At 37.1% G+C, this 6,656-nt stretch overlaps 1 long non-coding RNA gene across 4 annotated transcripts in view; it reads left to right on the forward strand.

Moving 5' to 3' along the window:
* LOC134913185 (uncharacterized) overlaps positions 1-5,956 on the forward strand; it is a 78,273-nt gene extending 72,317 nt beyond the window's left edge. For 3 of the 4 annotated variants that reach the window (XR_010177008.1, XR_010177018.1, XR_010177023.1), the window contains one exon: positions 2,248-5,956. This is a non-coding gene — a long non-coding RNA (uncharacterized LOC134913185). Of the gene's footprint in view, positions 1-329; positions 1,250-2,247 lie in introns of those variants that run through there. The other variant, XR_010177012.1, reaches the window with a different exon arrangement.
* The last annotated feature ends 700 nt before the right edge of the window (positions 5,957-6,656 follow it).

A 6,656-nucleotide genomic window follows, 5' to 3' on the forward strand; every position in this document is an offset into this window, starting at 1 on the left:
TGGCAAATAACCTGTGACTATTAGCAGCAGTGTATAAGGTGAGCTAGGACTCATTGTACTTACCAGGTTGTATTGGAATTCTGTCCGACAGGATCCTGCTATCAGTCTTCCTACTGTTGGAATGGATCCCGACTGCTGCTATTTCATATCCAACAATTTAGAAAGAGCCAGCTGAATTTTCAGCAAAGTTACTTAGGGGTTTAGTCTTGTTTGGTTGATAGCTTACAATCTGAATATCTGATGTCTATAGTATCCCTGTTATCTGAACTTAAAAATGTTGGAGGTATATTCATAAATTGCTTTCCATTGTATTTACATTCTCTGTGCAGTTTTCAACAAGACTCTGGCTCTTGCGTCCTTAGTGCGGTTGCTGACCGGAACCCAACAGTGTTTAGGAAAATTTTATCATCGCAAATTTATCTTCATTTTCTTCCTTCTGGAATATTCCTGAAACTTTTCCATGTTTAATACCTGTGATAAAAGTACTGGCAAAGTTATAAATGGGAGATATGTTTGTCCCAGGTTTCTGACCTATATGATTTAGAGGTCTGTTTCTGCAAAACAGACTTGGTTAGATTTTGTGCTTTAGTAAAAGCTGGTTAAGGGTTCCTGGGGGTACTGTATGAATGGAGAGAGAGGTTGGGCTTCATCCATTAGGTACATTGCAGGTCTTCTTTCTCTGCAGCAACTCCCATCTTCACCATGACCTGGCAGAAATGAAAGGGTTCCCCAACCAGTCACAGACAATTGCAGACAATATTTATGCAAAAGAAGATTTATTTTTAGTAACCCAAAAAGGCTGAAATGGGTAACTAATAAAAATATGTTTGATTTGTACATATTTTAATAAAAAATCAATTAAGATAATGCACAGATATCCCAATAATAATACTTATTACTTTAGCTATAGTATATTCCAACTCGGTTAGTTTGCAGAGTTGAACACGGGTTCAACCCAGCAAACTGCAGTGTAAACGGCAGCTGGGTCGCATTGACCCGGCTTCCCGTTCACTGTGAATTGACAGGCGGTGCTTGGAGATCATGTGATCTCTAAGCGCCGCCCTCCGCCGCATCACCAGCAACTACACCAACACGGCAATATGCCGGGTTGGTGACTGCAGTGGGAAAGGAGGCTGACGCGTGTCGCAGCCAGGTAGCACCCATGGCAGGCTCTCGGCTGCGACCCGCGACTTCATTCTAAAAGCGGTATTAGTTGTATCTATAGTCAATCTCGGTTAACAATTGTGTATTGTAGCATCTCAAATTGAACTTTTTTTATTATTATTTATACTCATGTTTTATTGTTTAATTTCTCAACTTCAATTTTGATATTATTAAAAAAAACTTGAACAGTTAACATTCTGTTTGTAGCTTTGCCAATAAATTAGATCTGGTTTTAAATAAAAATGGAGCCCAAGGCAAAATTCAAGTTCTAGCCACTTGAGTAAAAGGTGGGTACCCTTACATTTGCATGAAAGTAACCCAGCTTACTTATTTCTAAATTTTTTCAACCTGGAATATGGCAAAATTCAGAAGTGGCATGATGAAAGTTTGTTTTTATTATGAGATGTAGTGAATAGTTTAAGCAGAGTTCAACTATCTACAAATTTCCATGTATTATTTAAGACAGAGCAATGCTTAATTAAGACTTTAAAACATTATTGATATTTATTTGTAATGTTTTTACAAAATTATATTTTGATAGATTATTAATGAATTATTTTAAAAATTCTAAATAAAAACAAACTGAACAAATACAGGGTCTAAACAACTTTTCATACCATTAAACTTTAAAGTGTTGTTAATAAGTTACAAAATATAAAAATAGTACTTTAGGCCTAATATCTCTAATCATTTTACAGGAGATTCACTCAACTCTAATGCTTATCTTAGCAAATGTACAGAATATATACAGTATGTACTGTAATTAACATACTAGCAACCTGCCTGCTAACCAGACAAGCACTCCCATATAAATTAATCTTGTATTCTGGGATAATGTATAATAAAAATGTATTGAAATAAATGGTTGCTTGGCTTTTAAAGCAATTATTTTCTTCTGACTAAATGCTAATCTGTTTTAGCTGGTAGTATGTGCACTAATTTACTGTTAACTGCATTATTAGTCTTAATTAATTTAATTACCATTCCTTCATGAAAATTAATACTGGTCATAAACAATGATAACATACAATCTATTAATGTGAACGTGAATGAAAAATTAGGACTGATATTTCTTTTGTACAGGTCATATGACATCAACTGTGACCATAGTTTGACCTGTTGAGAGTTTATTGAAGGTCACAGTAAGTTCTCTGTATTTCTATTTAAAATGCAGTATATGCAAAATCTTTACTGTCTAATATTGAAGATTGAATAAAACATCACAACATTGGAAGAAAAGAAGGTCAGTGGGATTGTGGCAGAAAAGTGGAACTGTACAGTGGCTATTACAGAACACATGTGGGAATCCGGGGGAGCAGGGTCCTTTGAGGTCCCAGCATTGTTTTCCCTCTTCTAAACAGGCCCCTTATCCTTTGCATCCACTGCAATTGTGGTTCTGTAGGTCTGCCATTGCACCATTCTAAGATTGGCTAATCAATGTCAATGATCATACAAGCTTTGATTTAACTAGAAGCCAATGACATTACTCAGGTTCATTTACTACAATGGTGCAATGGCAGTATCCTATGTATGAAGGCAACTGGTGCAACAACAACAAAAAAAAGTATCTAAAATGTATCATTATGATGTTATTAAAATTTGTATTATATGTATACACATTTTTACTTTGTAAATGCAGATGTAGCCAGGTTTATCTATTCTCCGTGTGGCGTGTAGTGCAAAAAACTAGTTGCATTACGTATGCCTGCATCTGGTCACAGGGTGGCATATTCAGTCGCAAGGTGGTATATTCAGTCGCAGTGTAATGAACTGAGGGCCCGATTCAGACCTGATCGATGAGCTGCTAATTTTGCCGTCCTGCATTCAGATAGTGTGCGATTTCATGTGTACACCGTTCTACAAATATCTCTCAGTCAGCGGACAGCTGCAAATCCGTTCGCACCACACTCACCATTGAATGTTTTTACCAGTGTGTGCAGTCTGTGCGCAGCCCAGGACTTACTCCTACACTGAGATGAGAACAGGCTGATCTGGTCCGGAGCTGACGTCAGACACCCTCCCTGAAAATGCTTGGGAACGCCTGCGTTTTCCCTGACACTCCCAGAAAATGGTCAGTTAGCACCCACAACTGTCCTCTTCCTGTCAATCAGCATGTGAATTGCTGTGTGGTTGAAATTTTTGCACCAACCTGTTGCTGTTCGGCGATGCCTGTGTTGTTTGGCGACACGCATTAGAGTGCATACGCATGAGCAGTCTATCGATAATTGCCCGCTGTGCGAAAACGCACAGCAGCAATCAGCTCTGAAGCAGGCCCAGAGTCTCTGGTCAGTGCAATAGTGGGGTTGGTCCACCAGGTATCATTTTTGAAAACCACTATTGCACATGCTTGAAGTATCCATTGTAAAGTCAAACAATGCTTGCAGTTTAAGAACTACTATTTTTAGATGCTTTATTATTCATTTAATCATATTATGGTGGCTATACAGCACTGTTATGTATGTTTTACAAGGCCTACCATGATAACAGATTTTTTATTACACACTGCAAAATTTGCCATGCTCCTGCTTGGGCACTCATGATCACTCACAGTAACTACAGTACCAGCATTGCATTGAGCTGATTGCGAGCCTTTGTTGCCACACTGAAAATGACAGTGAGCTACTACTGTACACATATAATAATAATAATAATAATAATAATAATAATAATAATTGCAATCAGTGGCATCACTACAGTTTGTCACTGCTGGTGTGCAAGAGTTGATAGTGTGGCGACTTTGGTCTTTAGGTACTGTTAATGCTTAGCATGTCCATGTACCCGGGATTGATTCCTGCAAGTGATTATACTTTTTAAAACAATTGCTGTAATCAATATTATGCTATATACAGTACACTGTACATATTTTACATTACAAATCTCATGTTATTTCACACAGCGAGCAACTTGTGCTGTGATCTGGGACCCTGCACAGTGACACCATGCCTTACAAATGAAACAATGGGCTTCAAGGGCATCCTATAATATTATCACTATACAGCAAGTCAGGGCATAAAAAAGGACTGCTTCTGTTTTTACAGTATATGGCTGCGACACTCATGATCACTCACAGTAACTACAGCATTGAGTTAATTGCATGCATCTATTGCCCCACTGAAAATGACCATCAGCAACTACAGTACACATAAAAAAAGCCAAACAAATCATTGTAATCAGTGGCATCAGCACAGTATGTCACTTCCAGTGTATAAGTTTTGCTAGTGTGGCGACTTTGGTCTAGAGGTACTGTTAACACTTAGCATGTCCATGTACCTAGGTTAGATTCCATAAAGTTATTGCACTTTTTTCGGTGACGGACCATCAGTTCATAATGAATGCTAATCTTTTTCTGTGTTTACAATTCTAGTTAATGTAGGGGTCCTACAGTACATGTATAAATGTATTAAAAGAAAAAAAAACTGCTTGGCCACAGTACATTTCCTCTTCTACATTTTGTCATTGAAGGGCTCATGGCAGCTGTGGTTGGGGGAAAGGACCCAGGGGGCATAACTTCTCCATTGACTTCACACTATAGCCAGCCTACCCCCCTCCTTATGAAACTTCTCATTTCACAGACAGGGAGGACAGCTTAAATAAGTAACAAAACAGTTGGTAAATGAAGGGCTCATGCTGGCTTTGGTTGGGGGAAGAGACCCATAGAGGGGTATCTTGCAGTTGTGTTTTTTCCCCCTTTTCTGCATAGTGTAAGTGATTGCCCCACATTCAGTATAAGCAATAACTGCTTATGCACTACTGTGTGTATAAAAAGACACAAACTGAGGTGTTTACAGAAGCAGTGTTTTTTGGCCCTGACAGAAAATTCATATTTTCTACAGTGCCCCTGAAGCCCACTGTTCATTTGTAAGGCATGGTATCAGTATGTCATTGCTGCCCGTGCGTCACTGCCTAAGTTGTAAAGGCCATGTCCACAGTATGATTGGCAGCTTGGAATAAAATGAGATTTGTAATGTACAAAATATCTCCCTTAAATTGCCATGCACGGTGCTCAAGTACTGTCTGCTAAGCCCATACACTTCCATAGGGGTACTGTATATTGCTTGGTTGCTATGTGCAATGTGAGGAAATGAGAGGTCTGTGACAATTAATATAGCTATGCCTCATTTCCCATATCAAATATGTACTTTTTATCCCCATATCCCTATACATTCAATTCATCTGTTTGCTCATTCTCCATAACATGTCCATTACTGCTCACCCAATATTGTGTTTAAATCAACCTTAATATTGTTAATATAAGCAATTGTGTTATGTTATCTGTTACCTTTTAGATAATGTATTTATGTTAGACCTAGTTTCCTATTGTTTTCATACACCATAGTGGACACTCAGAGGGTGAGTCATATAAGGTACCATTGTCCCTTTGTGTTTACTCCCTATTATCCAACAGTGAGCTGACCAGGCAGGGTGGCTCACTGACAGATGTATTCACCTTGATTAGAATATGTATTGTATTCCAATGCTATAAGATCGTAAAACAAGGAAATCAAACACACCCCTGCAATATGAAGCTTCTGGGGGTATAAGTAGAGCTACCCAGAGAGTTGAGGGAGATTCTCTGCTCCAAGACTAAGAAGTAATGTTCTGTCAGCAGTTTGTTGTGGAAATTGTCATGTGGAATTGGATTACAGAGGTGTGCTGAGCTGTTTATAACCCATGTTGTTCAATAAAACACTGTTGGTTTTTCATCTACCACTGTGCCTGAGTGATTTGGAACCTGGTATCATCACATGCAACATCTCCACTCCTGAGAAACTGTAGTTTAGTAAATACTGTATACCCTATAGTCTCTATTTTCTTCTTGTTATATTGGATTGTATCACAACTGTGCTTTTCAGTTCATAATGCCAGCTAATCTTTTTCTGCAAATAAAGGGGTTCATTAATGTGCTATTTTTATAAATCTATAGGCTTATAGATTTACTGACCTTAAAGTTAATTATTCTGTTTGATACAGTTTATTAAACACTACTCTTTTTGGGCAGCTTCAACACAGGAAAAAGATCCCTTGTCGATAAGGATCAAAAAATGGATAGATACATAAACTATATATCCCTGTAGAGCGCTCTTATTTAACAGATTAATCAATTTTTTTTAATTTTTTTATTAAAAATAGATATAAATAGAGCATGACCTTATCTGTACCTCATAAATGTATACACCCATATGTTAAAAACACACATATTTTTATTAAAACAGCATAATCCAAAACATTACATTTCTGTACTCAATCTTTTTGTAAAACAATGTTGATCATTAAATATACGTATGTTTGTTCAATTTTTGTTTATACGTTAAAAAAAAAAAAAAATGCATACATTTTTTTACAAATTTATTTTTAACGTATAAACAAAAATTGAACAAACATACGTATATTTAATCATCAACATTGTTTTACAAAATGATTGAGTACAGAAATGTAATGTTTTGGATTATGCTGTTTTATTAAAAAGATGTGTGTTTTTAACATATGGGTGT

Source organism: Pseudophryne corroboree, chromosome 1 (assembly GCF_028390025.1).
Source record: "Pseudophryne corroboree isolate aPseCor3 chromosome 1, aPseCor3.hap2, whole genome shotgun sequence".
NCBI classification, from domain to species: Eukaryota; Metazoa; Chordata; class Amphibia; order Anura; family Myobatrachidae; genus Pseudophryne; species Pseudophryne corroboree.